At 42.3% G+C, this 27,443-nt stretch overlaps 1 non-coding gene across 1 annotated transcript; it reads left to right on the top strand.

The window, feature by feature from the left end:
- The first annotated feature begins 3,538 nt into the window (after positions 1-3,538).
- LOC114809866 lies at positions 3,539-3,676 on the top strand. Its single transcript, XR_003757639.1, has one exon. It is a non-coding gene; the product is annotated as a small nucleolar RNA SNORA7 (small nucleolar RNA).
- The last annotated feature ends 23,767 nt before the right edge of the window (positions 3,677-27,443 follow it).

Genomic DNA, 27,443 nt, shown 5'->3' on the forward strand with positions numbered 1-27,443 from the left:
TCTGCCATCTACTGCCCCAAAGCTTGTCCTCTAACTTCCTGAACTAGTTCGATCACTTTCTCACATTCTTTCTCTTTCCCATCACTACACTGATCATCAGGGCCTTCAATATCCACCTTGATAGTCCTGATGCTCCCTCTCTCTCCTTAATTACACCAACTTCCTACTCCACCATATCTCATCCAAACAATCAATGGTATCCATTGAGTGCTTCCTGTGTGCAGAGCACTGTATTAAGTGCTTGGGAGAGTACAATACAACAGAATTAGCACTCTCCAACTTAGACAAAAGTCCAATCTCATCTCTAATCACTCTGCAACGTGAAGCCTAACCAACACTGATATTCTATGTTCCAACCTAAACATCTTATGAATCAATAAATGTTATTTATTAAATGCTTACTGTGGGCACAACACTTTACTAAGTACTTGGATGAGTACAGTAGAAAAGCAGCATGGCCTAGTGGATAGATAATGGACTTGTGAGACAAAAGAATCTGGGTTCTAATCCCAGCTCTGCCACTTCCCTGCTGTGAGACCTTGGGCAAATCACTTAACTTCTCTGTGCCTCAGTAATCTCATCAGTAAAATGGGGCTTAAGGCTGAGAGCCCCATGTGGGACATGGACTATGTCCACCCTGATTAGCTTGTATCTACCCTAGCGCTTAGATCGGTGCCTGCACAGAGTAAGCACTTAATAAAATACCATTAAAAAAATGCAATAAGGTTTGTGTATTCATTCATTCAATCACATTTATTCATTCAATAGTATTTATTGAGCGCTTACTATGTGCGGAGCACTGTACTAAGTGCTTGGAATATACAAATCAGCAACAGATAGAGACAGTCCCTGTCCATTGATGGGCTTACAGTCTAATCGGGGGAGACAGACAAAAACAATAGCAATAAATAGAATCAAGGTGATGTACATCTCATTAACAAAATAAATAGGGTAATAAAAAATATATACAAATGAGCGGACGAGCACAGTGCTGAGGGGAGGGGAAGGGAGAGGGGGAGGAGCAGAGGGAAAAGGGGGGAAAAGGAGGCTTAGCTGAGGGGAGGTGAAGGGGGGGTAGAGGGGCAGCAGAGGGAGCAGAGGGAAAAGGGGAAGCTCAGTCTGGGAAGGCCTCTTGGAGGAAGTGAGCTCTCAGTAGGGCTTTGAAGAGGGGAAGAGAATTAGTTTGGTTGATGTGAAGAGGGAGGACATTCCAGAACAGCAGGAGGACGTGGCCCAGGGGTCGACGGCGGGATAGGCGAGAACTGGGGATGGTGAGGAAGTGGGCAGCAGAGGAGAAGAGTGTGCAGGGTGGTGTCACCCATTACCGGGGACAGATTTTTTCGGAATCGGCACGGCGAGAGAGAGTGGCGGGTGGGGGGGAGCGGGGGGGCCGGGGATGGATAACCTGAGTTTTGTATAGAATTTATTCCGGGGGGCAAATCGAATTAATTAATTAGACGCAACAATTGGCCTTCCCTTTTGGGGGAAATATGGTGTTAAAGCTTCCCCTTTGGGGGGAATATTGTGTTAGAGCTTCTCTAATGGGAGAAATGCACTGGTATGTTACTCGCGTGTGGGCGGACACCCGAGCCCACCCAGGCAGACCTCGCTTATGGTTTACTCACAACGTGGTGAGGCGGCTAGTTCCCACCATGTGCACACCCACTCAGGAGGAACCCACTTAGGCATTAAACCCACTTGCACGTTAAAACCCACTTATACGTTAGACCCACTTGTACGTTAAAACCCACTTATGCGTTAAATTCATGTATGCGCTACTTGCACGTGGTGAGGCGGCTAGCTCTCACCATATGCGCAACCCACTTGGGAGGAATCCACTTAAACGTTCAATCTACTTAAGCGCTGAACCCACTTATGCCTTAGACTTACTTATGCGTTACACTCACGTATGTGTTACACTCACTTGTGCGTTACACTCACTTATACGCTACCCACTTACGCACCAAACTCACATGTGCGTTATACTCACTTATACATTACCCACTTATGCACTAGGCTCACATATGTGTTACACTTACTTATACGTTACCCACTTATGCATTAAACCCAGTTATGCATTACACTCACCCGTCCCGCGACCCCTGTCTCTGTGCGTTGGCCCTGGTGTCAGAATGGGCGTCTGGCGCTCTGGGCAGGGAAAGACATGTGGGTGGCTGTTGCTACCGCTGCGATTTTCCAACAGCTACCAGAGCACCAGAGGCGACAGGTATTTATTACCTGTGGTTTGGGTGGTCCCAACTTCCTTCCTGTTCAATCTCCACCCCTTCCGCTCCCTCCCCTTCCATACCTTATGGGGTCGGCACGGAGGTAAGGGGCACCTATCTTCCCGCCCTGCTCCCTCTGGCCAGAGAGGTTACGTCACCGGTGGCATTTTGATCTTGGGGTAGTTGGTGCCTAGGTCCACCTTGGCACACAACAGCGGTGTCATTGGTTATCTGTTCAACTAGTTTAGCTAGGTTAAGTATTTCACGAGCAGCCCGTGCAAACCTGTAAGCAGGAAACATGATCCCAAAGAAGTGCTCGGACTCTGAGATCGGGGCCCTCCGACAATTTCGGAGTCGGACTTCTGGGCAACTCAGGGCATGACGGATGGCCGGGAGCACAAAGCCAAGGAAGGATGTCCCTCCCCAGCCAGCAGGGAGCCATCGATAGGCACGGACACCAAAAATGAGATAGGCAGGTACTGCACAGGGTGTGGTGCCACAGTTGCCAAAGGTCCCATTCACAGTGAGCAGACCATAAGAGTGGACATCCACCCCCTGCTTGGTGGTCGGCCGGCCACAGTGTCCAGCCGCAGCTCTGCACCCGTCCTGGTGCTTAGCCCCGTTACATATGTGGGAACTGTTGCCTGCCCAGAACTTGGTGCAGTATCATGAAAGCAGAATGGGGACACAGCATGGTCAGTCCACCCACTCACCATAAGGTACCTGGTGGCATTTGCTGGTTCCGTGACAGGGCGGGTGGTGCAGGGATGAGGGGCTCTCGTTGCATTCAACCAGGTCGAGTTGTCATAAGGATGGGCTATGAAGGGGTACCCCCCCCCCCATTCAATGGGGCATGCCCACAAACCCAACAGTTTGAAACATTCAAGTCCCGCCTGTAGTGGGCCAAGGCCTTCAAGTTCTGTTCAACTTCAAGTTCAAGTTCAAGTGGGCCGCGAGTTCTCCCACATTCCAGGATCAAGACGACAAGCAGGCCAAGCATGTTCATGGTACGGCGTGTCAACAGTCCCCCTCTCCCCGGTGTGTTGTCCATCCTGCAACCCCGTCTCTGTGCGTTGATCCTGGTGGCAGAATGGGCATCTGGCGCTCTGGGCAGGGAAAGACAAGTGGGTGGCTGTTGCTACCGCTGTGATCTTCCAAGAAAGAGTGCTTACTGTGTGCAGAGCACTGAACTAGACTCTTGAGTAGATACGATTATTCTGACAAGAAGCTTACATTCTAGAGTGGGAGACATACATTAAAACCGATTATAGAGAGGGGAAATGGCAGAGTACGGAGGTATGTACTTAAGTGTTCCTCTCTCAGGGTCACACTTGGAGAGTTTCCAGTACTCTACCAGTCTCGGCTATGGGAGGGAGAGTCAAGTAGAGGCATAAGCATTCCATTCCTAGCTTGGCCAGTGGCTAGCAAGTGGAAGGCAATCTGCTACAAGTCAAAACTCACCCATTCTGGGCAGCAGTGGCATGGGAGAGAGCTGAGGGCAGAGACTCAAATTTACTGTGCAGGAGGAGGCAGTGGTTAACCATTTCCATATTTTTAATAAAGAAAACCCTATGGATACACTACCAGAATGACTGCAGATGGAGAGCAGGGTATTCTAGGAGAGAGGTGTCTGTGGTGTCGCTATGGGTTGGAAATGAATCAACACAATAAGACAAGATAAAAATGCTATGGAGCTCAGGGTATGTTAACTATCAAGTGCTTAAGGTATAGATCCAAGTACATAAGTAATGGCAGAAGGGAAGGCAAATTGGAAAAATGAGGCCTTAGTAGGGGATGGTCTCTTAGAGGAGATGTGATTTAAGTAGAACTTTGAAGATGGGAACAGTGGTAGTCTGTCAGATAAGCATGGGAAGGGGAGTTCCATGCCAGAGAGTGGACATTGGCAAGGACCTGGCAGCTATATAGACAAGATCAAGCATACAGTAGTAGGTTGGCATTAAAGGAGCAAAGGGTGCAGGTTGGGTTTAGGTAGGAGATGAGCAAAGTAAAGCAGGAAGGAAAGAGTTGATTAAGTCCTTTAAAGATGACAGAAAGGAGTTTCTGTTTGTTGCAGCGATGGATGGGCAACTATTGGAGGTTTCTGAGGAGTGGCAAGTTGAGGAATGAGTTTTTTTGGGCAAATGATCTGAGCTGCAGAGTGAAGTATGGATTGGAGAGGCAAGAGATAGGAGGCAGGGAGTTAGTGAGGAGGCTACTGCAGTATTCAATAAGAGATAGGATAAGTGCTTAGATCATAGTAGCAGTTTGGTTGGAGAGGAAAGGGTGGATTTTAGCACTGTTGTAAAGATAGATATAGGATTTGGTGATAGATTGAATATTCAGGTTGAATGAGAGGTGAATGAGAGATAATGTCTAGGTTAAGGAATTGTAAAACAGAGATAATGGTGGTGTTATCTCCAGTAGTCAGAAAGTCTGTTGTAGGACAGGTTTGGGTGGGAAAATGAGGAATTCTCCCTATAAAACGACTTTGAGACCCAGAGACTTCATATTTTTTGACTCCCTCCACTTTTCTGAAGTCATCATGCCCCTTTGGATCTCCAAATCAATTCACCTTCTCTGGGTGCACAAATCCACACCCTCAACTCCACCATCTCCACTGAACTCCCTCTCTCACCAGTCTCTTTGTTAGTCTTGAACCACCAACCTGCAGACCTTGATCATCTCCACAATATGGCTCCTCCACTCCTGTGGTCAAGCTACAGAGTGCTGATGGCAAAAATCAAGACACCAACCAACTTTATCCTCACCCGCTTTAATTATGCGTTATCATTTTCCCAGCAACTTCTCCATCCTTATTCACTCCTGTGCCCACTGCCTGTTATAGCTGTTTCAGTCTTTAAACTCCCAACTCAAAAGCTCTGTTCTCCTGTTTCTTCCATCTTGTTCCTAATGACCTCACCACCTTTTTCAGTGATAAAATTGAAATTATCAGGTCTGTTCTCTCTAAAGTTCCAGTCCTACCCTCCTCTTGCCCACTCTTTGACTCTCACATCCTTCTCAGGGGTATCTCAAGAGGCAACATCTCACCTTCTCTCCAAATCTACCACCTCCACCTGCATCTCTGGCCCCTTCCTTTTTCACCAATTAAAACACCTTCTCCCTCTTTTTCCCTCCTTGCCCATCATCTTCAACCATCACTCTATAATGGCTCTCCCCACTGCTTTCAAAAACATTCAATTATCATCTAATCTAAAAAAGACTCCCTCTCTCAAGCTCTCCAGTTATCATCCCAACTCCCTCCTACAATTTCTTTCTGAACTCCTCCAGGAAGTTATTTATATACATCATCTCCACTTCCTCTCCTCTCACCTGGACCGATTAATCAATCAATGGTATTCACTGAGCACTTACTGTGTGCACAGCACAGTATTAAGCACTTAAGAGACTACAATATAACAGAGTTAGTAGACACATTTCCTGCCACAATGAGCTGCCCTCAACGCCTTCCACTCCATGGAAACTACCACCTCTATGATCATCATTGACCTCCTTCTTGCCAAATCCAATGACCTCTACTCCTATCCAATCTTCTTCAAACTTTCAGCTACTTTCAACACTGAGGACTACCCTCATCTTCCAGAAACATTATCTAACTGCAGCTTCACAGAATATGTACTCACTTGGTCCACTTCTGACCTCCTTTTTGCCAGCTGACGTCAACTGTGAGTCCCTCGAGTTTCAGTTGTGAGTGTCATTCTAAGACTCCATTTACACCCAACCCCTTGGAGAACTTATACCCTACCATGACTTCAACTGCCATCTCTTTGCAGATGATTCCCAAATCTACCTCTCCAGTACTGACCTCTCTCCTTCTCTTCAGTCTTACATTTCCGCCTGCCTTCAGCACTTCTCTATTTGGATGTCCCCCTGATTACACAAACTATGTCCAAACCAGAATCCCCCACAATCATACCAAAACCCTCTCCTTTCCTAGACTCTCATCACTGTAGACAACACCACTATCCTCCCTTTCTCACAAGCCCATAACTCCTTGGTATTACCCTTGAATTCTCTCTCTCATTCAACCTAAATCCTGTTGGTTTTATCTTCAAAACATCTCTATTCTCCCCCCTTTCCTCTCCATATAAATTACTACTGGCACTCATCCAAGCACTTATCATTAGGGTTCTTGCTGATGGCCCTGCCTTCTGTATCTCCACTGTCGAGTCAATATTTTCATGTCCCCCAACTCCTCAAAAACCTGCACTGGCTGCCCATCTATCTCCATGTCAAACAGAAATTCCCTAACATTTACTTTAGGTATTCAATCAGCTGTCATTCTCCTACCTTACCTTGCTGATACATCACAACCTAACCTGCACATTGAGAAGAGTGATGGCAGGGTGTGGGCTAGCACAGTGATTAGCATCTAATTGTGTTACTTATAATTCTAGCCATAGTATCCTACATATTTTGGTTTTTGTTGCACTCATCCATGTCTTTAAGTTGTTTTATTGTTTTCTTTCATTCCTCCTTAAGTGTCTGTAGTCAGTCCATGGTATTTATTGTGAGCACTCTACTAAGTATTAGAACAGCCAGTTACCTCTCGTCACTTACATTTTTAGATTATGAGCTCCCTGAGAGACAGAACCCATGTTTAATTCTCACCTGTGTATTCTTTCATAGTGCATACTGGAGTGCTCTTAATAAATAATACTAATGATAAATGGTATTTGCTAAGGGCATATTCTGTGCCAAGCACTGTACTAGCACTGGGGTAGATAGGAGATAATCAGGTTGGACACAGTTCCACTTCCATACAGAGAAAACAGTCTAAGGCAGAGAGAGAACAGCTATTAAATACTGTTTACAGGATTTTATAGATGAAAAAACTGGGGAACAGGCATGAATAGCCTCAAACATGCCCTGGAGTGAACACTGGCACATGCAGAGGGCAGTGTATTCTTTAAGAGCCAAACACATCATCATGGGCTGCCTTGTCAAAGCCATTTTGAGACAAACATCATTAATCAATGGTATTTATTGCATGCAGAGCACTGTACAAAGCATTGGTAGAGTACCACAAAGTTGGTAGACATGTTCCCTGCCCATAGGAGCTTTAAATAAATAAGTTACAGATATGCACATAAATTCTGTGGGACTGAGGATGGAGTGAATATCAGTGCTTAAAGGGTACAGATCTAAGTGCAGAAGTGACAAAGAAGTGAGAGGGAGTAGGGAAAGAGAAGGCTTAACTGGGGAAGACCTACTAGAGGACATGTGATTTTAATAAGTTTTTGATGGTGGGGAGAATGGTGATTTGTTATATATGGTAGAGGTGGGAGTTCTAGCCAGAGGGAGGATTTGGGAAAAGAGTTGGCAGAAAGATAGATAAGACTGACACTCAGTGAGCAAGGTGGCACTAGAGGAGAAAACGTTATAGGTTGGGCTGTAGAAGGAAATTGGTAAAGTGCGCTAATTGAGCCCTCTTAGGATCACACCTGGAGAGTTTCTAGTACTCTATCAGGATCAGCTACGGGAGGAAGAGATAAGAAGAGAAATACCCATTCCATTCCTAGCTTGGGCAGTGTCTTGCAAGTGGAAGGCCATCTGCTACAAGTCAAAACAGACCTGTGCTGGGCAGCAGTGGCATGGGAGAGAGTTGAGGGTGGAGACTCAAGTTTACTGCCTGGAGGGAGGCAATGGTAAACCACTTCCATATTTTTACCAAGAAAAGTCTATGGATACACTATCAGAACAATTGCAGATGGAGGTGGGGACGTTCTGGAAGAGATATGTCTATGACATCGCTATGGGTCGGAAATGACTTGACAGCATAAGACAAGAGCTGATTGAGTGTTTTAAAGCCACTGGAAAGGAGTTTTTGTTTGATGCAGAAGTGGATGGGCAATGCCTGTAGGTTCTTGAGGAATGGACAAGTGCAGACTGAATATTTTTAGATGACCCAGGCAAGAAAGTGTAGTAATAAACTGGAGTGGGGAGAACAAAGAGGTCAGTGAGAAGACTGATGGATATGATAGGTGCTTGGATCAGTTTAATAGCAGTTTAGATAAAGAGGACAGGTGAAATTTAGTGGTGTTATGAAGGTAGAACTGAGATTATTTGGTGACAGACTGAACATGTGCCTTGAATGAGGGTAATGAGTCAAGTTGAGGATAATGCCAAGGTTATGAGCTTGTGAGACAGAGATATCTTCCCAATACCCCAAACAGCAATTATGTTGTTAGGGTCAAGAGGGAGCATGATTTTGAAGATCAGAGGCCCCATAAATCCAAAGCCCTGCTCTTAAACCCTGTTGGTCCCTGAGCTAATCTGGCACTGGAAAGGTAGAGGGTTGGAGGTTCTAATCCCAGTTCCACCACTTACCTGCAGTGTGACCTTGGTCAAGTCACTTAACTTCTCTGTGCCTCAATTTCCTCAACCCCAAAAGGGGTATTCAACACATATTGTGCCTCCTATTTAGTCTGTGAGCCCCATGTGGGACCTGATTATGCTGGGTCTACCCCAGCTCTCAGTACAGTTCTTGGTATATATTAAGAGCACCATAAATACCACAATTATATTATTATTATTATATACTCTGTCATCTCTCCCTTTTGATGTAATTCATTATTTTCTTCATCAAAACTCTAAGAGTTTGAGTGGCCAAAAGAAGAATGTTCAAAAATCAGAAAAAACAAAAAATGCTGAATTCTCAGGATGCATAAAAGTCACAGAAACAATAATAAATTGATATTTCTCAGGAATAAGAGCAGATGAAATTCACTTAATATACATGAGCCTAGGATCAGAGGAATTGTGTATTAGACAACTGAATGGCAGGCAGAAGAGGAGTAATTTGAATATCTAGGTAGTTTGGGCATCACACTGCAACCGTGAAGAGTGATAAATAATTAACAGGGCCATAGCAAGGATACTCTAACAGTGATAATGACAATAATAATAATACAGATGGTATTTAAGGGCTTACTAAATGCCACCACTGTACTAAGCATTGGAGGAGATACAAGATAATCACGTTAGACACAGCCCTGAACCAAATGGGGCTCAACGATTAAGTAGGAGGGAGAGCAGGTATTCAATCCCTATTTTTAATAATAATAATAATGTTGGTAAGTGCTTACTATGTGCAGAGCACTGTTCTAAGCGCTGGGGTAGACACAGGGGAATCAGGTTGTCCCACATGGGGCTCACAGTCTTAATCCCCATTTTACAGATGAGGTAACTGAGGCACAGAGAAGTAAAGTGACTTGCCCACAGTCACACAGCTGACCAGTGGCAGAGCTGGGATTTGAACTCATGACCTCTGACTCCAAAGCCCATGCTCTTTCCACTGAGCCACGCTGCTTCTGCTCCCTTCTCTTCTGAAGTTCCCACATCTTAGTGAAGAAACTACCTCAGTGTGAACATGTATCCGTGGTGTTAATGCATCCTGACTCTTTTTCTCTTCCTACACCACTGTGTGCCTAAAAAAATATTGTTTTACTGCTTCCCCTAAAATAGGGAAATATAAAAATAATCCTTCATTGCCTTCTAAAACATAGGGGGTTATTTTGACATCCATTTTATTACTATGCCCTATTCAGGGAATTGGGTTGTAATGAATATTGTTTCAATGTGACTGACTTTACTGAATCAATTAATGAATCAATGGTATTTACTGAGCACTTACTGTGTGCAGAGTACTGCATGAAACACTTGGGAAAGTACAATAAAACAGAGTTGGTAGACATGATCCTTGCCCACAAGAAACTTATAGTCTACAGAAGGAGATAGACATTAAAGTAAGTTACAGATACAGGAATTAGAAGTGTATAAATGGCTTCCCCAATTCAGCCCTCTTTCCCACCACCCCATCCTCTGGCTCCCTCTCCCTTCTGCGTCACCTATGCACTTGGATCTGGGACCTCTGGACATTTGATATTTGCCCCACCCTCAACCTTATAGCACTTGTATACATATCTTTCATTCATTCATTCAATAGTATTTATTGAGCGCTTACTATGTGCAGAGCACTGTACTAAGCGCTTGGGATGAACAAGTCGGCAACAGATAGAGACAGTCCCTGCCGTTTGACGGGCTTACAGTCTAATCGGGGGAGACGGACAGACAAGAACAATGGCACTAAACAGCGTCAAGGGGAAGAACATCTCGTAAAAACAATGGCAACTAAATAGAATCAAGGCGATGTACAATTCATTAACAAGATAAATAGGGTAACGAAAATATATACAGTTGAGCGGACGGGTACAGTGCTGTGGGGATGGGAAGGGAGAGGTGGAGGAGCAGAGGGAAAAGGGGAAAATGAGGCTTTAGCTGCGGAGAGGTAAAGGGGGGATGGCAGAGGGAGTAGAGGGAGAAGAGGAGCTCAGTCTGGGAACGCCTCTTGGAGGAGGTGAGTTTTAAGTAAGGTTTTGAAGAGGGAAAGAGAATCAGTTTGGCGGAGGTGAGGAGGGAGGGCATTCCAGGACCGCGGGAGGACGTGACCCAGGGGTCGACGGCGGGATAGGCGAGACCGAGGGACGGCGAGGAGGTGGGCGGCAGAGGAGCGGAGCGTGCGGGGTGGGCGGTAGAAAGAGAGAAGGGAGGAGAGGTAGGAAGGGGCAAGGTGATGGAGAGCCTTGAAGCCTAGAGTGAGGAGTTTTTGTTTGGAGCGGAGGTCGATAGGCAACCACTGGAGTTGTTTAAGAAGGGGAGTGACATGCCCAGATCGTTTCTGCAGGAAGATGAGCCGGGCAGCGGAGTGAAGAATAGACCGGAGACATAAGAATATGTAATCTTTAAATTACATATTATAAATTGATTATTCATATTAATATTTGTCCCTCTGTCATTTTTTCTATAGTATTTATTGAGCACTTACTATATGCAGAGCACTGTACCAAGTGCTTGGAATGTAAAATTTGGCAACAGATAGACAATCCCTGCCCAATAACAGGCTCACAGTCTAAACGGGGGAGACAGACAGCAAAGCAAAACAGAACAAAACAAAACAAAAAACAAATCAATATAAATAGAATCATGGAGATATACATCTCATTAACAAAATAAATAGGGTAATAAATAATATATACAAATAAGCACAGTGCTGAGGGGAGAGGAAGGGGGAAGGGCAGAGGGTAGAAGGGGGGAGGGGGAGGGGAGGAGGAGCAGAGGGAAAGGGGGAGCTCAGTCTGGGAAGGCCTCCTGGAAGAGGTGAGTTCTTGACTGTAAGCTAATTATGGGCAGGAAACATATCTATTAATTCTTTTGTATTGTATTCTTTCAAGCACTTAGTATAGTGCTCTGTACATAGTAAGTTCTCAATAACTAACAGTGACTGAGTGATTGATGAAAATCTCCACTGGGGTGGCTGAACCCAGATCCCATGTAGGATGGGTAATTAGGAGAATCTTCCTGGGAGAATATCTCCTGCTTTCCTGGGAATCCCTGGGACTAAACCAGATATGATTCTAAATCCATTCAGCCTGCTGCCCCCCTTCTCAAGCAGTGCCAAAGTCAAGATCTAGTAAACTTAAGAAAGAGGATAGGCATTTTGTAAGGACACCTCTGAATGGCTTTGGGAAATTCACCAAATGTGAGTACCTAGCTTTGGCTTCACTGACACTTCCCCCTCCTGGTTCTCCTCTCGAGGACCCTCCTTCTCAGTGTCTTTCACTGGTTCTCAACCTCCTAATTGTGGCAGTTCCTTAAAGCTCCCTTCTGAGTGCCCTTCTATTGTCTACTGACACCCATTCCCTTAGAGAGCTCATTCACTCCCATGGCTTCAGATACTAACTCTATGTAGACAACTCCCAAACTTACCTCTTCAAGCCCCAACCTGTGTCCTTTTCTGCAATCTCGCACTTCCTTCTGCTTTTAGGACATCTCTTTTGGATGTCCCACTGACACCTCAAACTTAACGTGTCCAAAACGTTCCAAAATGTTCCCACCCAAGTCCTGCCCACCCCGGTCTTTACCATTACTAAAGGCAACACCACTCTCCTCCCTGTCTCACAAACCCATAGCCTTGGCATCATCCTCAACTTATCTCTTTCATTCGGCCAATATAATCAATCTGTTAGCAAATACTATATGTTCTACCTTCATAATATTTCTAGAGTGCACTCTTTTCTCTCCATCACTATCACTCTGATCAAAACATGTATATCACCCTTAGACTACTGCATCAACCTCCTCATCCTTCCTCCTCTCTTTGCCCTTTCCAGCCCACATTTCACTCTGCTGTCCAGATCAAATTTTCATAATAAAGTTCAATCCATGTTTCCCCACTCTCAAGAACATCTAATAATTGCCCATCCATCTCCTCAAACAAACAGAAATTCCTTCCCAGTGGCTTTATCAACCAATGGTATTTATTGAGCATTTACTGTGTACTGTACTAAATGCTTTGGAGAATACAATACAACAGAATTAGTAGATAAAAATAATAATAATTATTATAATTATGGTACTTGTTAAGCATTTACTATGTTCCAGGCACTATACTAAGTGCTGGGATAGATACAGGCAAATCAGGTGGAATGTAGTCCCTGTCCCTCACAGTCTTGATCTCCATTTTACACAGGAGGTAACTAAGGTACAGAGAAGTGAAGTGACCTGCCTAAGGCCACACAGCAGACAACTAGTAGAGCTGGGATTAGAACCCATGACCTTTTGACTCCCAGGTCCACATTCTATCCACTATGCATGTTCCCTGCCCAGAGTGAGCTTACAGTCTAGAGAGGGAGACAGACATTATGATGAATGAATAATTTGTAGATGTATACATAAGTGCCTTAAAGCACATGATCTGCTCTCCCCATCCTACTTTACCTTGCTAATCTACTGTGACAACCTCAAACCAAACTTCACCCCTCTAACACTAACCTATTCACTGTATCTTGATCTTGTCTTTCTTGCAGCCAACCCCTTGCCTATTCCTTCCTTTGACTTAGAACTCCTTCCCCCATGCAAATTCAACAGTCCACTACTCTCCCCATCTATAAAGGCCTACCTACAATCACATCTCCTCTTGATTAAATGCTCACTTTCCTTATTCATCCTCTGCATCATCCAAGCATTTTGATTTTTCAGTCTCCCTCCACAGCACTTACTTACATAGCTATCTGTAATTTATTTTAATGTCTGCCTTTCCTTCTAGACTGTAAGCTCCTTGTGAACTGGGATTGTCTACTGTGTTTACCGTATTACAGTACTAAGCACTTAGGTCCATGCTCTGCACAAAACAAGCCTTTAGTAAATACCATTGAAGATGATAATGATCTACTCTGTTTATATTCTTTCACACACACACAGTCCAGTGCTCTCCACACAGTAAGTGCTTAATACCAGTGACTGGTTGATTGAATACAATAGAATTGGTAAACACAATCGTCACCCTCAAGCAATTTAAATCTAATAGCAAGCTTACAAATGATATGACTATTACTACTACTTCCATTTCTTAAAACTCTGAAAGGAAGAGCTATCAATCTTTTTCCTGGACATTCCATCTACAGAAAACTAGCAATTGGATTTTGAATCATAGAATCAATCAGTGGTATTTATTGAGCACCCACTTTAGGAGGGCACTGTATTAAGCGCTTGAAGCTCTTTGTGATTATCTGATGAAAGACACTGTGAAAGCATATACTATGATTTTCCAGAACAGTAAAACCTATGTACCTAATTAAAGATTAATACAATTATAATAGGAAACTGGAAAAAATAGGGTTTTGTTCTACAAATCAAAGGAACAAGAGCAGTTTTAATGGCTTGCCATTGATGTATCTTTGCCTACCAAGGACAATATTCTGGTTCCTATATATGCACTCTTGTGCTATAGATGGATGCAGTTGAGCTGAGGCACATTCTGTACTTCAGTTGTTTACTTAGGAAGCACCAGAGTTTTAAGAAATAGTTGCTATGCCAACCTACCAAAGGGCTGTAGATTCATTCATGGCTTGCTCTCTGGGCTTTGTTACCTGTATTTCAAAAGTTTGAATATCTTATTGCCAGGTGACTAGCCTTCACATATTAAGGCCTGCTAAAAGCGAGCAGGACCTTTTTCCAGCCAGTGAAAAAACCCACAGGGAGATTTCTAACCTAGCACAGTGAAAGCTTTCCACATCACAATTTTACAATCATGAATCAGACTGTTCTATTTCCACCGGCCTCTAAAGATTTAGTGTTTAGATGATAAAGGGCACTGCTTTTCGTAATCTATTATTAATTGTCATATGTGTGTATTACCCACAGGACCTCTCGGAACAGATAGCAGAGCATGCTTTTGAGATGAAGTGATTAATACCTAGTTGGCCTTTTGATTTTCTTGCTGTATTTGCCAGGGGACATTTGGTCATAAGCAATTCCACCCAGATATTTCCCCATAATGAACAAATTTTGTTAGCCAATCCATCTCTTGTCTTTTACTGGTATTGCATTTAAATAACTTACAAAGTTAAAAACAAAAAAAGCGCAAGCTCTTTAATTACCTTTTCTTCTGTTTATGTTACTTTAATAGGCTTTGTTCAAATTCATCAGAATTTGCAGTCTGTTTATGTTATAATTATTGGATGTCTACATGCTGCACTGCAGTTTCAATTAGATTTTGATGGCTGATAAAACTACTGTTGACAGAGCACACACAAATGAATTTAGGGAAACCAGATTAGTGATGTTTGTGTTGTTGCATTTAAATAAAACTAAATGTCCTGGCAGTGATGTGATCAAATCCAAATGCTTTAAGTAGGGAAAGAAAAGAAAAATCCAAGACACTGAGAAATCAGGTTTTCAACAGCAAAGTTGATTCCTGTTGAAAAATTTTAAATCAAGTGTATAGCCAACTACTCTTCAAATAGATTATAAAAGTAAAAAAAAGTCATATAATCTCTGCTAACAAGAGGTTTGCAGCTAGACAGATTGAAATGAGAGATAAGCAGGAAGAATGGGAGATCTAAATACAGAATTTTGAATTGCTAAGGAACATAAAGCCAAGATGATAAACTCAAGGGGTTAGGATTTTCCGTTCCTCCAAAAGAGCAATGCTTAGAGAAGGAAAAACTAAATAACACTTACATCTCCAATTAGCAATGGATGTATATATATGGCATATAAAACAGTCCTTGGATTTCAGGGCATAAGAGAATATTACTGAAGAACCACTGTACTTGGTGAGTTACCATATGTAGAAACTACGTAAACAACAGCATTTGAGTGCTAGATATTTAAGGTATAGATATAAACCTATTGAAAAAAGCATTAAAGGTTTAAGTATTGAAAAAAGCATTAAATCAAGTTTGCCATTAATAGGTTATTTTTTATCCATTATCTGGCTTTAGTAAAAAAAAAAAATAGGTAAAAATCAGAAAAACCAAAACACCCTAACATACATATATTCATTCTTATTCATATCTCTCTCAATTTCTCCCCCAAGCCCCCGTTCCCCCAGGCAATGTGCCATTAGGAGATGTCCAGCTGATTCCTCTATTAGATATGGTTGAAGGAAGTTATCTTCATCTCAGTTGTACAGCATGACTTCAGGCAGCATTTCTGAATGGCAGGAACCTAGCTGATAGGGCAGAGGGTGTCCCATCTGTCCTGGTGAAATTTAGAAGCACAAAGTAGAAAGCCAGTATGGGTGAATAGGCGGGAATCCTGAATGCCCTGAGAAATTAATGAATGATTCCAACTTTTGTGTTTTGGCCTTCTCCCTATTTTGAAACCTGGATCCCCCTTTAGTCCCATTTCAGGACTTCTTGGAAACTATGAATATATTTTTCCACAAAATAGCATGAGTTTATTTCATAGCTAAACAAATCGACACAACTCCCACCCCAAGAGGGTAAACACCCAGCAGGATCTCTCAAACATCCCAACGATCATGGAATACTGTCTTCCTGTCAGCAGTTATAGTCTTCTAATGAAAGAAGGACAACTCTAGTACCTCGGCCACATTTACTGGAGAATTGAGTCATTATCACGTTAATTTGCTTCCTGGAAACAATCCAACTGATAATTCTGCTTTCAATGTGGGTTTTTTTGGTGTGAACTTTCTAGTAAGACTACCTATCTTAAATCACCAAGAGTTTTTTTTGATCCTCCACTTCATTTGGGTTATGAGGGCCCAGTCGGGACCTACATAATCAAGGACATTATAGTCTGTCAGATTCTCTAATTCTGCATATCCGAAGGCACTAGCTGAGAGCCCTCTTAGACATGATGATACCTTAAAAATCTTTTTTCTTACACAATTGTCCCTCCCACTCAACAGCATTTGGCTTAACACACTGACTAGAGGAGAAAATTACTGCTGACTAGCCGCAGTATTGCACTGGCTATACAATGAAAAAGGAGAAGCAAAATGAGGCTGACTTGGCTGTGGATTACTTATTTTTTTTCTAATAGATGCTCTGAGCCACAACAGTGGGGAAAATTGACAGTGGCCCTCTTAGTCTTGGAACAGCCACAACCTCTTTTGTAGGAAGTCAGTCAATCAATTATATTTATTGAGCACTTACTGCATGCAGAGTACTACTAATAGCTTGGGAGAGTACAATATAACAGACTTGTTGCCTATGTTAAATAGGCCGGTCAGGCATAGGACTGGTAGGCCCCTTGGGTACCTCACAGAACAGCTGGGAGAAGAGACATGAATGAAAATCAGCCTCTTCCCTGCCCATGCCTGCAACCTGCCTCCTTGACTGGGCTGATGGGGCTGCTACTGCTGACAGAAGGCTAATCTATGGTCTCCTTGCTTCTAGTAGAATATCTCTGCATGGGGTACCCCAGCCACAAACCTCAAGTAATATCTAACGAGCCCCGGGTTCATATCAACCAGGACCTTCCTGGATAGGGGGAGCCTCCATGACATGTAGTAGAAGTAAAATCATACCTCTGATCACCAAGGTTATTGTAGATGGTTTTTCACTATCCACAGCAGCGTGGCTGTGTGGAGAAGCAGTGTGGATTAGTGGAAAGAGCACTAGCTTGGGAATCAGAGGACGTGGGTTTGAATCCCAACTCTGCCACTTGTCTGCTGTGTGACCTTGGGCAAGTCACTTAACTTCTCTGTGCTTCAGTTCCCTCATCTGTTAAATGGGGGTTAAGACTGTGAGCCCCACATGGGAGTACTTGATTACCTTGTAACTATCCCAGTGTTTAGAACAGTGCTTGGCGCATAGTAAGTGCTTAATACCATTATTATTATTATTTTACTTTTTTTTACTTGCGTATAAGGGAGTGACACATATACACACTCCCTCCCTCCCTCCACTCCAAGGGTCCTATATCAGTCTGAGGTCAAAGGAGTACATTCTGCCAATGCTGCTTCTTTCTGCTTCCAACTGCTGCTCTCCTGCTGCAGGTGTTTCCCTCTATGCCTCCCGTGAGAGGCCTCTGTGCTGCTTCAAGGTACCCCCCCACGCTGTCTTCAAGTGCCCCCTTTGTAATGCAAAGCCACCGCCATAGGCATCGCAGCTGGGGCTTTAAATGGCAGTCATTGATTGGTCCAGGCCCACCCATTACTGGGTAGAACAAGGAGAGAAGGCCCGCCTCCCTCCATGCTTTGCCCCACAGGCCCGCAATCACCTGCCCTCAAGTAAAATCCATCAGTGCCTTCCCCAGTCTTTCTTCCTTGTTATTCGCAGGATTACAGGCAGCTTGTTAAGGGCTCAGGGCAATGTCCCCTAGTACCATCAGCAGCTGTGACAGTAGGACTTCTACTATCATTAAGCACCTACTGTACATAGAACACTGTGCTAGATGCTTGGAAGTTCAAAGTGCTCACCATCTAATGATCCGAGCCCAAAGCAGAGCTGTGGTCTGATCAGAAAAACACTTAATCCTCTCTCTCTACCTCCCTTCCTTCCACCCTTCTTTCCTCCCTCATACTACAGAGAGAATGGGAAATAGAATGGATAATGACAATAATAATAACAATAATAATAGCAATATTATTATTTAAGGGTTTACTATATGCCAAACATTTTGCTAGATGCTGGGTTAGTTACAGGATAATTGGGTTGGATACAGAGTCCCTGTCCCACAGCCCCTGCCCGACCTCTAGACTGTAAACTCAGTGTGGGCAGGAATCGTGTTTAGCAACTCTGTTTTATTGTACTCACCCAAGTGCTTAGAACAGTGCTCTGCACATAGTAAGAACTTGATAAATATCACTGATGATAATACTTTAGTTGAGGAAACTGAGGCACACAGATACAAGGTGATTTGCCCAAGGTCACATAGCAGGCAAGTGATGGAATTGAGATTAGAACCCAGGTCTCCTGACTCTCAGTCCTCTCCCAGGAGTTCTTCCAAAACTAAGTCTAATAAGAAGTCAAAGAGGACTACAAGATTTCTTACTAGAAGGAGCATGAGGAAGGAAGGAATAATAGCACTGGTCCTCCTCCCTCTGAAATGAAAGAATGTGGAAGTAAGAAATGTTTCAGGAAAGAATAACAGGTGTGCCTCTTAATTTATCAGTGAGATATCCAATTCTAGATGTGCTACAGGCAGAGGATGATAGACTGGGATGAGGGAAATACAGAATGGTAGAAATCTGTCACCTGTATACATAAAAAGTCCATGTCAGTATTTTAAAAGTAATCCCAACTCATATAACTCACTTCACTCATATTGTTTTAACATTGCTTAAAGATACTCCATCAAGCAATGGAAATATTCAGAGAAAAAAAGACTTTGTTATTAAATTAAACAGCATGGCTCAGTGGAAAGAGCCTGGGCTTCAGAATCAGAGGTCATGAGTTCGACTCCCAGCTCTGCCACTTGTCAGCTGTGTGACTGTGGGCAAGTCACTTAACTTCTCTGTGCCTCAGTTACCTCATCTGTAAAATGGGGATTAACTGTGAGCCTCACATGGGACAACCTGGTTACCCTGTATCTACCCTAGCGCTTAGAACAGTGCTCTGCACATACTAAGCGCTTAACAAATACCAACATTATTAAAAAGCTTTTTTCCCCTCTTTTCAACATACGATTTTCTTTTCAATTTTCAATTGAAGACTGATCAGTGTATATTCTGTTCAATTTCTAGTCAGTCTCGTTTATTGAACCCTATGTCCTTGGCATGACTGTTATGTCTTATATGACTGCAAATATGGAGGGGAATTTTTAAATAGTCCCTTTTTTTTCTCAAATTCAGAATAAAATACCTGTAACTAAAAAGCTTTAAAAAAATAAGCTCTGACAGTGACGAGAAAATGGGTTTATAAATGTAAATCTCAAAGCAGACTAAATCTGGAACATGGGCCCTCTTAGCAAAACGTTCTTCAGACCTTTTCCACCATGATTGCTCAGACAGTGATCCTTTTTCCCACTTCTCTGTAATTTTCCAGCCTTTCTCCGCCTTTTCTGTGATCTTCCTGCCCTCAGCTTCTCTTGGGTGACTGTTTTAGCCTTCTCTGTCTTCTCCAAGTTCCCTTTGCCCTCTTCTGCTTCCCTGTGATCCTTCTTTTGCTACTATCTTGGTGACCTCCTCTGTTCCTGCTGTGATCTCTCTGCCCTTTTCAGCTTTTTCTGTGATCATACTCCTCTGTTTCCTCTAAGATCTGTCTGCCGTCCTCTGCTTTTCCTAGTTTCTCTGGTGTCCAGAAAACCTTAAGAGGTTCAAAGATTAATTTCAGTTTGCATAAGCACCCAGACATAGCAAATGTTTAGCCAATGCTTTACTGCTCTGAATTGTAATCCCATTAGGACTTTAGGCTTTTCCAGTGTTTTGGAATTGAGTCTCTATTCTAAATATTAAAAAATAATTTGTCATAAATAATTTGACCTTCACTTTGTGCCAGTCATTAGACTAATATTTACTGAATAATCATTCAATTATATTTATTTAGCACTTAGTGTGCAAAGCACTGTACTAAGCACTTGGGAGAGTACAATAGCAAAACCAAAAGAAACATTCCTCTCCACAACAGGCTCAAAGTCTAGAGGGACAGACATGAATAAATTACAGATACATATATATCTGCTATGGGGATGGGAGGGAAGATGAATTAATATCCACAGGATGATTGGGATTTCATAAATGACTAGCTAGTTTTAAATGAATCTACCACAACTTGGTCAATCCAATCCTTTAATTTCAAAATCCTCTTGAAGCTAGATCAGAAATGTTGTACTAGCATAATTATTGGTTAGCAATAGTTTATTTCATCTAAATTTTACTTGAGTTGGCATTTACCTTGACTTTATTCTTTCAAGTTTTTTTCCATTATTTTTTTGCCCACCTCAGAAAAGCAACTATCATCACCATCATCTATATTACAGCACCATCCTTTTGCAAGAGTTAAAACAGAAGAATAAGTCATGATCACTGCCATAGAGGTGTTTACAGTGTCAAAATGAAAGTTTTCTTTGATTTCACTACTTCGCATTGATACCTGAGCTAAGCACCTGGGAGAAGATTGTAACAGCAGAAGTCATCATCCCTTCCCTTGAGGAGTTTATCATCTAATAAGCAGCTTGGCATAGTGGATAGAGCATGGGCTTGGGAGTCAGAAGGTCATGGGTTCTAATCCCAGCTCTGCCACTTATCTGCTGTGTGACTGACCTTGGGCAAATCATTTAACTTCTCTATGCCTCATACCTCACCTGAAAAATGGGGATTGAGACTGTGAGCCCCACATGGGACAAGGGACTGTGTCCAACCCTATTTGTTTGTATCCACTCCAGTGCTTAGTACAGAGCCTGGCACATGGTAAGTGCTGCAAATAGTAAACACTTAACAAAATACCATAATAAGGGAGACAGACAATAATGAACAGACAGACAACAGCTAATAACTTGGGTGTTTTCATTTTTCATTCATAACCTATTGACAATCTATTTTTGTAATAATATTTATTCTACCACAAAAGAGAAATACCAATTAGAGATGGATGAGCTCTCGATTCAATCTCAGGTTATGTTTCTCTCAGTGTAGTTTACCCAACTATCCTTGTCAGCAGTGCATCCCGTTCCTGTTTCCTGAATTTCATAACTCTCCATTTCTCATATTCCTTTAAGAAGGCTCTCTGAATAGTTCATTCATTCAATTGTATTTATTGAGCACTTACTGTGTGCAGAGCGCGGTATTAAACGCTTGGAAGGTACAATTCAACAATAAAGGGAGACACTCCCTGCCCACACTGAGTTTACAGTCTAGAAGAGGGAAGACTGTCATCAGAACAAGTAAAACAGGTATCAATATAAATAAATAGAATTATAGATATATACATTAGTGCCATGAGGGGGGTGGCAGGGAGGAGAACAAAAGGGAGCAAGTCGAGGTGGCATGGAATGGAGGGAGAGCTGAGGAAAATGGGGGTTTAGTCTCATTACTATGTCAGTAGGGTGAAAGTTTTAATTTAGCAACATTTGTGAGCAAAAGTTAATTTACCAGAGAGGCACATATACAAGAAATAAGAAAAGTCCAAGTCCTTTGCTTAAACCAAAGCCTGTTTTCACTTGTAAGAATTGCAAGTTGAAATGTTCAACTGAATGACAGAAACTCTGGTGTGTGGAATTGGTGGGGTTGTGATTATGTGCCAACTTGAGAAAGTAACATAACACACTCTAATTGGAAAATCTAGGACTGGAACAATTTTGCCAAGAAAATAATGACATTCTGCAAGACAGTGCAAAATCAACTTCAGGAAAAAAGTAGGGTTTTGGGTGTTGTTTTTTTTAAAATGGGTACCAAGCCCATTCACTGTCTAGCTGTGGAGATCCAAGATACCAGTGTTACCTATGCTCCCTAATGAGGCCTTTTTCCTACTTCTAAAGTGGAAGCACTTGGCCATGATCACTACTGCATTTGCTCTAACAATGACGAAGAGCAACAAAGAAAAAAATGTCTATATACAGATCTATATAGGCTCATTCTAGCAGTTCCCGAATATGACAAGCTGTTCCTCATGGGAAATTGCAGTGAATGGGTGGGTAGTGATGACAAACATGGAAAAAAGATCCTTTCACTTCATAGGATCTGAAAACCAAAGACAAATGGTTTAGTACTACTCCGCAAATATGCTAAACAGTAGCTCCTAATCAACTAATACCATTTTTCATCTCTTAAATAAGAGAAGGACATCACAGATGCACTGAAGGCTTAAACAATGGTACCAACTTTGCCTGCTGCATGATCCTGGGTAAGTCACTTAGCTTCTTTAATTATCAGTTTCCTCATCTGTAAAATGAGGATTTATCATGAGCCCCTGGATCATGCCAACCAAGACCTTCCTGGACCAAGGGAGCTTCAGGGACACATAGTAGAGTTCAAACCACACCTCTGATCTTCAAGGTTACTGTGGAAAGTTTTTACTTAGTTTTACCAACGTGCAAGGCAGTGACACATATACACTTTCACTCACTCTGTCCACTTTATCAACGTTCCAATACTGGTCTGTGGTCAAAGGAGCCCTTTCTGCCAATGGTTCTTCTTTCTGCTTCCAAGTTCTGCTGCCTTCTGCTGCTTCCGAGTGCTGCTTTGCTACTGCTTCCGCAGCTCTAAGCATGTTTCCTTCTTGTTTATCTGCAAGTTTCTGCCCCTTCTTTTGCCGCTTCTCTGTGTGCCTCCATAATGCTTCCCTGCATGCCTCTGTCTACACGCCCTTTGCATGCTTCTTGTGACTCAAAATGAGCACCTTTTATCTGCCTTAGGCGTCGCAGCTGGGGCTCTAACTTAACAGTCATTGATTGGTCCAGGCCTATTACCAGGTAGAACAAGAAGAGGAGGCCACACCTCCCTCCATGCTCCACCTCCACAGTGCAGCAATCACTTGCCCGGTAGAGCCCATCCGTGCCTTTGCGCGTCTCTTCATTATTTGTGTTCACAGGATCACAAACAGTCACTAATAAGGCAGCTTGTTGTGGGCTTACCACAGATTTCAATACCTGTTATCCCTCTTAATCAATCAATGGTGTTTATTGAGTGCTTACTATGTGCAGAGCATTGTACTACATGCCTGGGAAAGTACAATACAACAGAGATGACAGAAAGGTTCCCTTCCCTCAACAAGCTTACTGTCCAGAGGGGGAGATGGACATTAATATAAATAAATTTACAATATAAATAAGTGCTATGGGGCTGAAGGTGGGGTGAATATAAAATGTCCAAAGGTCATAGATCCAAGTGCATAAACTCTGAGTTGCATGTAGGACAAGGACTGTGTCTGACCTGATTAACTTGTAACTACCCCAGCACTTAGAATGGTGCTTGACACATTGTAAGCGCATAACAAATGTAACAATAATAATAAAATGAGCACTTTAAAAATGTACAAACACTGCAACCATACAAGGCTGGACTGATAAATTTGTGCATATATTCCAAACTCGAGCTATCAGTATAACCAGTGTATCAAAAAGTAGCACATCTCCAAACCATTAAAAAATCTAAATGCCAAGCTCCTGGAGAATAAAGGCACTTGCAGTGCATTCTGATCATATCAGAGCAAGCCTACTGGAATAAGAATCTTCACTTACAGTATCAGTGTGAATAGCAAATGGATGTTTCTCCAAAACACTATCAGGTAACCATGAAGACTGTGGGAACAGCAAAACAATCACTAACACTCATTTAATGAAAATCACTCAAACTCTAAAAATCTACTTTCAGCAAAGCAAGTAATGTAAAAATGACAACTTGCAGCTTCTTGTGATAAGTCCAACCAAAATTTATAAGAAATGTGCAGAAAAGAAATGTTTTAGCAGAAGACACTAACCATGCATGACCAGTTGCAACACCAAAGCTAAAGAAATCCAGGAATATCCTGACTTCCACCAAACTAAAGACCTATACTCATCAGTATAAAAGACATATTCATTCATTCAATAGTATTTATTGAGCGCTTACTAAGTGCAGAACACTGTACTAAGCGCTTGGAATGTACAAGTCGGCAACAGATAGAGACAGTTCCTGCCCTTTGACAGGCCATATAGCCCTATTCATTATCCTATTGAAAAATGCATCATAAAAACAACTAATGTAGCTGGCAAGCACACTTCAGTGATCTTCAGATCACATTGTCCACATTAGATGAGAGGTCCTCCAAAGGATAGAAAACCAGGGAACACTTGGCCTCCAACTTTTTGAGGAAGTAATTTCCAAACTCAAAGCCACAAATCACACTAGACCACCTGAATTTGATGGCCTTTCTGATTAAATCTATCAGAAAAAAGGGGAAACTAGTGCTTAAAAAGCAGACAAGCTCTTTCTCGGCACATAGAGCACTGAAGAAATTCTACAGGACTTCAAAAATGCTACTATAGTTACTGTCTTCAAGGGAGAAAAGGATACTCTCCCAAGTGCTTATTACAGTGTCCAGTGTACAGCAAACACTCAAATACAGATTGACTGATTGAGAGAGCAAACTGAAGAAACCCTCAATATACCTCACTGCTTTTTATTGCCAAGAAGATTCTAGCCAGAATCCTTCAGGATGGCCACTGAGTAATATGGTCAACCATGCACTATTTGAATTGGAATATGGCTCCAGACCAAATCCCAGCACAACAGAAATGATATTTGCAGCAAGATAGGTACAGAATAAATGCAGAAATCCACACAAGCACTCTCTATCTTACAATAAACATTAGGCATGATCAACAAACCAGGATTCGTGTTACTGCAAAGCAAATTTTTCTTTAGCAACTCACCCAGGATCCTTTGGCCACTTCACAGAGGTAAGGCTAGTGCAGTCAGAGTTGAATGTATCCTGCCTGAGCAATCCTCCACCACTGTTGAAATAAAGAAGTGCTATGGGATAAGTCCAGTTCTCTTCAACCAAGCAGTTTGGCTTAGTGAGAAGCAGTGTGGCTTAGCAGAAAGACCCCGGGTTTGGGAGTCAGAGGACATGGGTTCTAATCCTGACTCTGCCACTTGTCTGCTGTGTGACCTTGGGCAAGGCTTTTCACTTCTCTGGGCCTCAGTTACCTCATCTGTAAAATGGGGATTAAGACTGGGAGTCCCACCTGGGACAACCTGATTACCTTGTATCTATCCCAGCGCTTAGAACAGTCCATGGCACATAGTAAGCGCTTAGTAAATGCCATCATCATCATTATTATTACTATTATTACCATCTTGGAGGACGCAGTGAGGGATGAATCAGAATAGAATTTCTGGACCTACTACAACTTCTTGAGTAGTATCTCTCCTAAACACACTATATTCAACAACAAATCACAATCAGTGGTATTTACTGACTCCTTATTATGACCAGAGAACTTTACTAAGTACTTAGGAAAGCATCATACAACTGGTAGATGTGATCCCTGTCCACAAGGAGCTTACAGTCTACAGACACGATTACTAGCAGTGAGGTTCTGCAAAGCAATGAGCTCAGGAGCATAGAGACAACATGGCTTTTCTGGGAGGAACAGTGTTCAGAGGGATGAGAGCAGGGAACCCAACCAGCTGCTCTTTGGTTAGGGGGAAGGAGAATTGATGATTTAACAATACAGTAAGTGCATTCAGAAGTGCAACAGCAGACTGCTGGCAGGCCACCATAGTGAAAACAAGCTTCCTTAGGAGGAAGCTTTGCAAAAGATTAACCTACCAGGAGTCAGGCTTGGAAGAAGCAGGCCTTGTAACTGAATCCCTTAAGTACTTGTTATTCACCCCACCACCAGCCCTATACTCCCCCATTTTCCACTCAGTAATTTATTTTATTTTCTGTCTCCCATTTTAGACTGTACACTCCTTGTGCTCAGGAAGCATATCTACTTACTATACTGTTCTCTCACAAATGCAATTGGATGACTGATTATGTGCCTCAGTTTCTTCAACTGTGAAGTGAAGATTAAGTACCTGTTCTCTCTCATTCTTAGACTGTAAACCCTATGTGGGACAGGGGCTGTGTCCACTCTGATTATTTTGTATCATCCCCAGAACTTAATACAGTGTTTAGCACACAATAGGTGCAAAAATACCACTATATTATATGTATGTATATATATATCACATAATCACAAATGTAGTATTAAAATTCCACTATTATTAGTATACCATGGTGATATTATTTTTGCTATTATATTTATCATAAGTGACTTGCCCAACATTACATAGCAGGTCAATGGCCAGGCTGAGATTAGAACCCAGATCTCCTGACTTCCTGACTCATTTTCTTACACTTGTCCAAGCTGCATCTCATATCTTCATAGCAATAAACTCTCTGTATATGTCCCAAATGTAGAAAAGCTTATGGGAAGCAGCATGGCCTAGTGGCAAGAGCAAAGGCTTGAAAGTCAGAGAAGTGGGTTCTAATCCCAGCTCCGCCACTTGTCTGCTGTATGACTTTGGGCAAGTCACTTAACTTCTATATGCCTCAGTTACCTCATCTGCAAAGTGGAGATTAAGACTGTGAGCCCCATGTCGGACAACCTGATTACATTGCATCTACCCCAGCACTTAGAAGTTGCTTGGCACATATTAAGCGCTTAATAAATACTATAATTATAAAAGATTTTGAGTCTCTAATCACCTAATGCCATACACGCACCGAAGTAAGCTCCTTGTGAGCAGGGAACATGTTGACCAAGTCTGTGTTATTGTAATCTCACAAGCACTTAGGACAGTAATTGCTTAGTTAATATGATTAATTGATTGATTAATAAAAGTTCACCAATTCATTCAGTCCTTCATTCAATCATATTTATTGACAGCTTACTTGGTGCAAACCACTGGCATCACCTGCAAATATAAGAACCATTAGTGCATCTATTCACATATTACTAGAGATAGAGACACTACAGAGATCCAATCAATATTAATGCCAAATTAACTGGCATCGTGGAACATTCACCACAGCCATATATCACTAACACTATACAGCGTTCACTATAAAAGGGAATCAATATGGGTAAATCCTAATATTGCCTTTATATTTCTTCACTACAGTCAACCATGACTATTTACTGTTTTCTACAATATGTTTTTAACCTTATAGACTTTGGCACTTTCAGATGATAGGTTTGTGGGTACTTAAATGGCAGATAAAATCTGTGTTACATGATGCCAGGATTTGTAAAAGTCCATTGTAACAATAATTAATCAATCAACCATATTTACTGAGCACTTACTGTGGGTAGAGCACACTACTACTTAGAGTATAATACAACAGAAGTGGTAGACACATACCCTGCCCACAGTGAGCTTAATCTATATGGGTGTGGGACTGAGGAAGGGCTGATGAATAAAGGGTGCAAATCCAAGTGCAAGGGAGAGACAGTAGGGAGTGTGAGAAGAGGAAA

Source organism: Ornithorhynchus anatinus, chromosome 2 (genome assembly GCF_004115215.2).
Source record: "Ornithorhynchus anatinus isolate Pmale09 chromosome 2, mOrnAna1.pri.v4, whole genome shotgun sequence".
Classification (NCBI taxonomy): domain Eukaryota; kingdom Metazoa; phylum Chordata; class Mammalia; order Monotremata; family Ornithorhynchidae; genus Ornithorhynchus; species Ornithorhynchus anatinus.